Source organism: Eriocheir sinensis, chromosome 45 (genome assembly GCF_024679095.1).
Source record: "Eriocheir sinensis breed Jianghai 21 chromosome 45, ASM2467909v1, whole genome shotgun sequence".
NCBI lineage: Eukaryota > Metazoa > Arthropoda > Malacostraca > Decapoda > Varunidae > Eriocheir > Eriocheir sinensis.
The window spans coordinates 10511187-10521673 of NC_066553.1; positions in this window are offsets into that span (position 1 = coordinate 10511187).

The following is a 10487-nucleotide window of genomic DNA, read 5'->3' on the forward strand; positions in this document are numbered from 1 at the left end:
AAAACAGTCCTTGCCCATTCCTTACACTAATTTCCTGTTAGCTAATGATTTGACTGGTGAGTTAGTCATTGCCATCCCTTGTTAAATCAAACCTCACCACTATCTTACAATGTTGGGACATGGAAAAGGACAGACACCTATTTCCCACCTGTGCCGTTACCGGGCAGGAAGTGCTGAGTCAACTGCTCAGATGCAAGGTGAAGGGTGGCTGAGGAGCAGTTACATCTAACGTAAATCTTGGCAAGGTATTTTCTGAACATGTGCTGAAGCTTCAACGAGACGATGCGTCCGGTGTCGTGTCTATGCCCCTGTACTGTAAAGACCAGATTACTGTTCCTTCCTTCTATTACCAGGACAAGTTTTATGAAGCTGTTCATTAAACTAAAACTTTCTGATGATGCCACTTGAGCAGATATTCACCAAATTGTATTGCCAATCCCTCGGTGCAGTGTGAGAAATCGTTCACTGGAAAACTAGGACATCTAGGAATAAGAAAGACTTGTGGTAAATTACTTAATGAATTTTACTGGCCCGGTCTGAGAAAGGATGTAACATCAATGATTAATTCTTGTCACACTTGTCAGATTATGGGAAAACCATTAAACCAAAACATTCCTCAGTATCCACTTCCACTAAGGCTATCCAAGTGCCTGAGGCTCCACAAGATCATCATCGACATTGCTTAATGGTTTAAAAACACGGAAAGGAACCAATACATCCTCACTGTTATGTGTCCAACCAGAATACCCCAGATGCTTTTCCACCTGTAAGAAATATCACCTGGGCCAAAAAATTGTGAAACTCATCCAGGTGTTGCCCTACCTTGGGCCGCTCAGGAGATTTCAAAGTGACTGAGGCAATTCAATTGGTCACACACACAACAGTCTTGGCAGAACTTGAATTACCAGACAAAGCGTAAATGCATTTTTTCTATCCCCAATCACAAGGTGCTTTGACATAGATGTCACCAGACAGCCTATTAGGCTCTTTTTTCCGCAAATTAGTCAAAAAGACAGAGGAATGGGACGAGGCTTTACCTTTCGTCCTATTCGCCGGATACGAGAGACACCCAACGAGTCCCTTGGTGTTTACCCCGTTGAGCTATTGTTTGGTCGTAAAGGAGAGGGCCATTGAAGGAGGATGTAGTAATCAAGACCGATTGCTCAATGACACTACCTGTAAGCTTGTCACAGTCACTCAATATTAAGACTACTCTTGACAAAGTTCGTTCTTTCGCCCGCAGCAATCTCAAACTAACTCAAGGGGTAATGAATTATCGCGATAAGTTATCGCGATACTTTATCGCTGATAACAAAATCTGGTTATCGGCCATCCGCTACTTATTTAAATATATATTGGTATCTTCGTTACTTTTGTAACCAAACTGGCGATAATCGCTACTTTTTTCCGACTCAGAAAAAAAAAGTTGTCTCCTCCCTACACGTGGCCCGGGCGCCCGGTGTTGTATGAAAAACTTCGGGGCATGAAATATCTTCGGTGAAGATATTTCATACTTTGATCATCACCATTAAAACACTAGGTTATTTTTTTTTTATGTAAGACTCAAAAATCAATATATCAAAAAGAAAAATCATTTAACTTTGCCCCCCAAAATTATTATTCACTGCCTCAAATTTGATATTCCATATTCGTTTGTGAGCATGCCATGGTATTGAAGGCACCCGGTGTTGTGTTATTTGATGTCCCATCGTCAAATGTTGGCGCTTTTGTTTACAAATACTGGTCTCTCGTGAACTACGCATGTTCAGACCAGTAAGTGTAGCCCTATAGAGTCTCACAAAGCTTTTTAACACATTAAGACATACAGTACCACCATCCTCGCTGTTTCTAAAACGGCACTCTGTACATATAAATACAACTCGCACAGAGTGTCGTTCTAGAAACAGCGGGGATGGTGGAGTGGTACTGTATGTCTGATTCAGCCTTCAACCAACTCTAATTACGGTTAAAAAGCTTTGTGAGACTGTACAGGTCTACGCTTGCTGGTCTGAGCATGCACAGTCTACGAGAGACCAGTGTTTGTGGGCAAAGCCAACATTTGACGGTGGGGACGCCAAATAACACAACACGGTTCAGGCGTTTCTAGTATTACCGTCCATAGGTGTACGTGTCAACTTGTGGTTTTCAGGTTTTGTAAGTTTTCTAAAATACAAGTAATGAAAATTTGAATTCATCTATGTTTTTTTATTGGAAATAATATAGTATCATTTTCGCCTATCGGACTTATCGCTATCGGAATTGTGGATTAATATCGGGTATCGGTTATCGGTTATCGCCTATATTTGTGTTTCCAGTTAACGAATATCGGTTATCACCGATAAGGTTTTCCATTATCAGTTATCGGTTATCGGGAATAAGGTTTTCTGTTATCGTGCCCAGCTATGGTTATAACTGGGGTGGCGATTCATGATGCGTCATGAATCGTCATGACGCGACGGGACGCGACTCGCTTGGTGTAAACGCAGACTAAGTCCCAAACTAGGTGGTCTGTCCTAAACCTAAGTGACACTAGGTGAGTCAGTGCGAAGAGAAATGACTGATGTGACCACGAAGTTGGGACAACGCCTGATAGAAGTGGAGAAAGAACACACACATCTTCAACAAGAGATGGAGGTGGTACGGGAGACGACACACAAAGAAATATTAGAAGTAAGTGACAGAGTGAAGGCCCTTGAAGACTGCTTGGCTGGAAACGGACAACCAGTGCTTGCAGGGGCTAGATGTAACCATGATGCATCTCCTACTCAAGTCCGGGGTAGTTTGAGCCCTGTTACGCTTGGGTTTATCCCCGCGAGAAGTTCCGCCAGCCCCATGAGTCTGTTGGGGTCGCCTGTTAGATAAAAGCCTCAGGAGTTTGATGGCAAGGTTTCCTGGGAGGCTTACCGCGCTCAGTTTGAGCTGTTGGCAGCTCGGAATGGGTGGGATGACCAAGAGTGCGCGGTTCAGCTGGCCACTAGCCTGAAAGGGGCGGCGCTGGAGGTCCTTGCTCAGCTCGGCAAAGCGACAAAGGGCAGCTACAGCGGGATGGCTCAGGCGCTGGAGCAACGATATGGGACCAAGCACCAGAACGGGCTCTTCAGGGTTAGGTTCAGAACCCGCAACAGAAGGCGCGGCGAGTCTCTTCAGGAACTCGCTCAGGACCTTAAGAGCATGGCGCACAAGGCATACCCAGGTGCCACCCCTGACCTGCTGACGGTTTTGCTGCGTGATCAATTCATCGATGCCTTGGACAGCCCTCAGCTGAAGATACAAGTGAAGCAAGCTAAGCCAACATCAATGCAGGAAGCTCTGGCACGTGCCATGGAGTTTGAGTCCCTTGTTAGGTCTAGCTTGTCAAGCTTCAGGGACGACTTGACTTCTGGCTGTAGGGCACGAAAGGGCGCTGTCAGCGACACAGACAGGTTCCAAGGAACGTGCTGGTACTGCGAGAAGGTTGGGCACAGGGAGAACGAATGTTATAAAAGGAAGAAGGAATATGAAGGTGGCGCTAGGAAGAAGCCCAGGGAAGGACCCAAGGACCCTGTGGAGAAAAAGGGCACTGGAAGTATGAGTGTCGGAAAAATGTGCCCCCGGCGAGGAACCACCACTCGGGCGAGGGAAACTAAGGAAGACTGGTTCACGGGGACAACGACCAGACTGTCCTGTACATGCCCCGAAGATATCAATGTGCAGGAGAACCACCATGACGAGCTACCAAGTGGAGGGCAAGGTTGACGGTGTGTTGTGGCCTGTGGTCGTCGACACAGGCTCGGAACGCACACTGGTGCGGCCTGACGTGGTGAGACGTAAGACGTCGCATCTACTGTGCGGAGTCACTGGACACTACGCAGAGCTCAGAGGCCCAGTGGACGTGAAGTTTGAGCTCGGAGGAAAGGAAGAGTTCCTCTCTGTCTACGTGGCTGATATGGACGACCCCTTCATCATAGGTATGGATTATCTTGTCTCCCACAGGTGCGGGCTGTACTTCCGCGCTAAGCAGCTGACTGTAGGAGGGAGGGTGCCACTGACGACTGTGAACAAGGAAGACCTGCCAGCTGCAGTGACGGTCAAGCGCACCACCATTATTCCTCCGAGGTCAGTGATGCTGTTACCCTGTCAAATTACGGGGGCCCTCCCAGCCAGCCTGGGTGTGGTAGAGAGTGGAAGTCGATGCCCGGTAGTATACGGGGTGATTGTAGGCAGTACTTTGGTAGACCCTGCTGCAGGGGAAGTGCCTGTCGTCGTGGCCAATGTCTCCTTCAGCCCAAAGAAAATAGAACAAGGGACCATGGTGGGGTTATGCCAAGAGATCGACCAGGAACCGATAACCTGTGTCTGCAGAAGAACCCTGACGAAGCCCCAGGAGGAGCTGCCCGACTACCTGCGCGACCTGTTTGCCAGGAGCTCCCAGTGTCTAAAGGAGCCCCAAGTGGAACTGCTCAGGGAGCTTCTCGTGAGGAACGCAGATGTGTTTTCCACAGGAGACCTGGACCTGGGGTGTACGGACCTGGTAGAGCACCACATCGACACAAGTAGCCACACCCCAGTGAAGCAAGCTCCTGGAAGGATGGCACCAGCCCGTCGCAAGGAGATGGATGAGGTGATGGATGATCTCCGGCAACAGGGGTTAATCGAGCGGTCCAGCAGCCCGTGGGCGTCTGCTGTAGTGCTCGTCAGGAAAAAGGACGGTTCCCTCAGGTGCTGCGTGGACTACCGGGCCCTCAACGACCTCACCATGAAGGATTCATACCCACTCCCACGGATCGACGACACGCTGGACGCTTGGGTGGGCTCCAAGTGGTTTTCAACATTTCTGAAGTCTGGGTATCACCAAGTCAAAATGGCGGACAGGACAAAGAGAAAACAGCCTTCTCCTACGGGCAAGGCCTGTGGCAGTTTAAGGTCATGCCCTCTGGTCTGTGCAACGCGCCGGCCACGTTCGAGCGGCTGATGGAGAGGGTGCTGGAGGGACTTTATTGGAAGACGGGACTCATCTACCTCGACGACGTGATTGTCTTTGGCAAGACCTTCGAGCAGGAGATGGAAAGGCTATCAGAGGTCTTCGCCCGGTTTAGAGCTGCACACCTTAAGCTCAGCCCGAAAAAATGCTGCCTGTTCCAAAAGGAGGTATAAAACTTGGGACACATAGTGAGCGAGGCTGGAGTACGCACTGATCCTTAGAAGGTGGCTGCGGTAAGCGACTGGCCGACACCCACCAACGTGAAGGAGCTGCGGAGCTTCCTCGGGTTGTGCTCATACTACCGCAGGTTTGTGAAAGGCTTCGCTACGATTGCTGCACCACTGCACGTCCTGACGAAGAAGGGGCGCAAGTTTGAGTGGACAGCGGAAACTCAGGTTGCCTTTGAGAAGCTCAAGGAGGCCCTCATCAGCTCGCCCGTACTCACCTACCCAGACCCCTCTTAGCCTTTTATACTGGATTGTGATGCCAGTGATGAGGGGATTGGTGGAGTGCTGTCTCAAGCTTGTGCCGACATGGAACGGGTTGTGGCCTACTTCAGCAAGAAGCTCACCCCAGCCGAGAAAAACTATTGCGTGACCCAGAAAGAACTCCTGGCAGTAGTCAAGAGCCTTGACTTTTTCCATGCTTACCTGTACGGTGCAACTTTCACCATCCGCACGGATCACGCTGCATTGCGGTCACTGAAAAACCCTGAGGGCCAGCTTGCTCGCTGGATAGGTAAACTAGAGCAGCATCACTACAATATTGTGCACCGATCTGGGCTAACACACGGTAACGCGGACAGCTTGAGCCGGCGCCCATGCCTACCTGAGTGTCAACATTCCCTCCAGAGGGAAAGCGTCCAGAATATGTGCCGCCGCACTACAGTGGAACAGACAGCGGAGGTGCCATGGGAAGACTTGGGAAAACTGCAGCGAGAAGACGGATGAGTCAGTCGTCAACGCGACCTGGGTGGGAAGTAATCTCGAGAGAAAGCCCAGCCACCAAGAATTACTGGACTCAGTGGGAAACTCTACGGATGGTCAACGGCGTGTTGCAGCGACGCTGGGTTCTCATGATGGTCTTAACCACTACTGGTTCACGGTGCTACCTATGAAGTCTCGGGAAGGCGTCCTGAAAGAAATGCACGACAGCATTACTAGCGGACACTTTGGGGTAAAAAAGACACTGAGTCGCCTGCGCCAAAGGTTCTACTGGGTTGGCATGAGGAAGGATGTGGAAGAATGGTATCACGCGTGTGAAGTGTGCTGTGCAAAGTGCAAAGAAGGGTCCCAAGAAGCGTCACCGTGCCCCATTGCAGCTATACCAGTTTGGAGCCCCAATGGAACGGGTGGCAGTGGATATAGCAGGACCCTTGCCTCTGACGACGAATGGAAATAGGTACATCTGCGTCGCAATGGATTACTTCGCTAAGTGGCCGGAAGCCTACGCCATCCCTGACCAAAAAGCCACTACCATCGCTAAGATATTGGTGGAGGAATTCTTCTGTTGTTTCGGTGTGCATAACGAGCTCCATTCCGACCATGGAAGGAATTTTGAGTTAACAGTCCTTGCTGAGTGCTGCAAGCTTCTGGGTATCAAGAAGACCCGGACCACCCCTCTGCACCCACAGTCAGATGGAATGGTGGAGAGGTTTAATTGGACGTTGGGCCAGGAGTTGGCCAAGCAGTGCAACAATGACCAGTCTTCATGGGATCAGAAGCTACCTGCGCTCCTCATGGCCTACAGATCTGCCGCCCACGAGACTACGGGGTATTCGCCGGCAAAGCTGATGTTTGGACGTGAGCTGCGATTGCCGGTGGACCTACTGACAGGAAGGCCTCCTGGGGAAGTCCTCCCAAGGGACGCCTCCAGTTTAGCCCGTCAGCTAGAGGAACGGCTGGAAGAGGTACACCATCAAGTCCGTGGTGCCTTGAAGTTCTCCGGGGAGGCCATGAAGCACGGTTACAATATGAGGGCAAGCCACGTTGACTTCAAAGAAGGAGACAAAGTCTGGCTTTACAACCCGCAGAGGAAGAAAAGGACAGTCTCCGAAGTTACAAAGCCCCTGGGAAGGCCCTTATACAGTGCTAGAACGCCTCTCCGACGTGACTTGCCGAATCCGGAGAACGGAAAGGACCAAGCCGAAAGTTATCAACGTCAACCGGCTATGGAGGTACCACGGTCCGGGAAACTACACCTAGGACAACTACAGACACCCAGCAGCCGACGAAAATGCAAGGGACGTCCAGGACCGAGAGGAGGTCGACGACGACATTGGTCTTCTGGACCTTTGAACCAAGGGAGATAACCTCCCGGCTTCGGCAGTTGTTCCAGGTACATCCCAAGAAGCGGACGATGACGAGGCGCACCAGGAGACAGACGCGCAGGAGGCAGATAACAGAAGACAGAGACAACGCAGGCGTCGACGGCGATACGACGATTATTATGTTTTTTATTAATATTCTTTTGTTTGTATATAATTAAGTGTGTGATCGGGACGATCACAATTAATTAAGAGGGGGGAATAGTGTTGTGCTGGAAGCTTACCGCGGGGTCTATGGGCCTCTGGAAGACTCCGGGAGGAGCGAGCAGGGGGGCGGGGAGCAAGGGTACGCCCGCGCCTCGCGGGGCCCGCGGTCAGGCGCCAGGCGGGAAGTGTTGCCAACTCGCCCAGATTTTTGCTACATGTTCATTCTTGTATAATCGAATATATACTGTAACGTTCTAGACTGTAATGTTCGGTATATATATATATATATATATATATATATATATATATATATATATATATATATATATATATATATATATATATATATATATATATATATATATGAGAAGAGGGCGAGAGGAGCCAGACACAGCCATAGCAAGCCATAGTCAGCTAGTGGTCAGTGAAGAGTCAGAGTGAATTGTACTACTAAGGAGGAATATCAACTACAGAAGCTGCGCAAGGTGTTTTGCATGTCTCCCTCCCACGGAGTCTCCTGACGGCGACACGGAACCCAAGTAACACGTCCGGCATAACAGTATCATAATGTCAGCTCCCCATAAATAATCATTATCTTTCTGTAAAAGCGAGTAGTTGTGAGGAAAGTGTAAGGTACTCAAGTTATCGGATTTTGAGGGTCGTTGTCGACGTGAGCTCCGTGTAGTAGTATTTCCTAGGTCCGGTTATCCATCCGTGAGTTCTGGCAATCCTTATGTATAAAATTAATCATATCTTCGTTTAATATCGGGAGTCAGCAGTACGCCACCGATATCTAGTGGTAACAGGTGTATATTCTTGTGAGTGTAAAACCGCATAACGGTGGGTTTTTCCCCATGTATGAATATTATTTTTGAATTCATGTATATTTTTATACCCGGGACGTTTACTCAGTGTGTCCGCAGAGAATGAGTGTTGAGGTTTTCTTATGTACCCGCCTCAGAGCTGACTCATCAGTCTAAGTAGAAGTCGTTATCTAATCGGAGAATTAACAAATAAATGTCCAATTTCATACTCTAATTATTTCCTTGTCACCTGCTTGGTATCCTCGACGTGAGAGCTTTCCAGACGGCCGTTGGTGATTAAACTCCCCGTCTCCACGCATTTTCGGCCCCACGCTAACTTCACGCGTCCCTCCCCGGAAGCCCTCCCCTGAGTCCCCCATATCTGAGTTACCTATATTATAAGGTTCCCTGGAAGCAAGGAGTGAATTTATTTCACGCTTAGATTGCTGGGCGGTGGCAGTGCCGACCCTCAGGGAGTTCGCAGGTTCTCTTTTCCCCTTCCTTCCTCGTGTCCTTGATAAGTTTTACTCACCTGATGCCCCAAATATCCGGGCATATATATATATATATATATATATATATATATATATATATATATATATATATATATATATATATATATATATATATATATATATATATATATATATATATATAAACGTGTGTGTGTGTGTGTGTGTGTGTGAGTGTGCGCGCAAATCACGAGGTCATGCTGAAAATACAATTGTCAATCTGTGGATGGTGAATATATTTCATTTGTAGCAGTCGGGTTCATCGATCATTATTATCTGGCAATAAATTAATTGCGCTAAACTTATATAATGTCTTGGCCTCTTACCTGTTCAGACTTATCATATTCCGCATGCGGATCCTCTCTTTGTTGTATACAGCGTAAAGCCGCAGCACAAAATTAGTCTTGCACCCACGAGGACAAAAGCTTAGACCAACCATCGCTGAAGTATCTGCTTGGCTAATCTATCGTCTGTCAGTGCATGTTCGCCACTTCACCTCGATCAGCGATCGCGGCTCAGGCGGTGATTACATAGTTAAGGTTTCACATCGAGATCACGGTACGAGTAAGAGGGCGATTCAAATACAGGGTATTTCAGAAATATGTGCCGAAAATCAAGGGATGTATGGCTAACACATAATTGAATATAAAATACTAAATGATTATATTGGCAAATAACAATAGGTTTCGAATTACAGCACCTCACAGGTCTCCCTGGAATGTGTAAATGTAGGGATTGCTACAAAATGTCAGACATGTGAAATTACCTAACGGCCATAAAGTCTCACGGCACACAGCAGATGTACAAGTTAGGTAGGAATGTTCCAAAAGCTGTGGAATGTACAGTATGTGATAACCTGCACATACGTTAGTAATAAGATTCTTAATGATACGGTCGTATGTACAGTATCAGATAGTATATCACCCTTTAGGTGGTAACATGCCATAAACGACAAAGGTGTTGTTGGGTGGTTGGGTGGGGATGTTTGTGTGAGAAAGGAAAGGTTGGGTACGGGGGAGGTTGACGAACCAACGAGGGATGAAACCAGAAAGTACTGCTCGCTTACATACTTGCAGCATGTACTACCAATAGTCACATTTTCCATGTAAAGGATAAGTAATTTCCTTCGAGTAAAACTGTTTCTCCCCAACTGATACTCCATATAAGGAACATCCATATTTACAGTAGATTAAATATTGCTACGGTGTGTGTGTGTGTGTGTGTGTGTGTGTGTGTGTGTGTGTGAAGCAGTAAGACATAATTGCTGGTTGGATGGATGATTACTCATACGTCAGAGCTAAACTTCACATCGACGTCACGAGAAGATGAGTGGGGCGGGGCTAGCCTCGCTCACAGTGCCTTTAACTCTCAGCCAGATTTACCCTAAATTTACTTATAAGTGCTTCATTATCCACATATGACACCAAATCATATTTTTGCCCATTAGGTCGGGGTCTCAAACATCCACTGCCAAAATAACATCCTTGTCCGACGCTTTGTTAAAGTTTTATTTGCGAGAAACAGGGGAACACAGCCCCTGAAACCTTTAGTAGTGAACATTGAGATGGAGGAGATAGCGGTCAAGATTATTCTTAAACGATGCAATCGAGTTACACTGTACCACTGATGGTGGTAATCTGTTCCAATCTCGAACGACAGCATACATGAAGAAGAATTTTGTGCAATCTGAATGAACTTGCCTACATTGGAGTTTAGCGCCAATATTTCTCGTTCGCGTC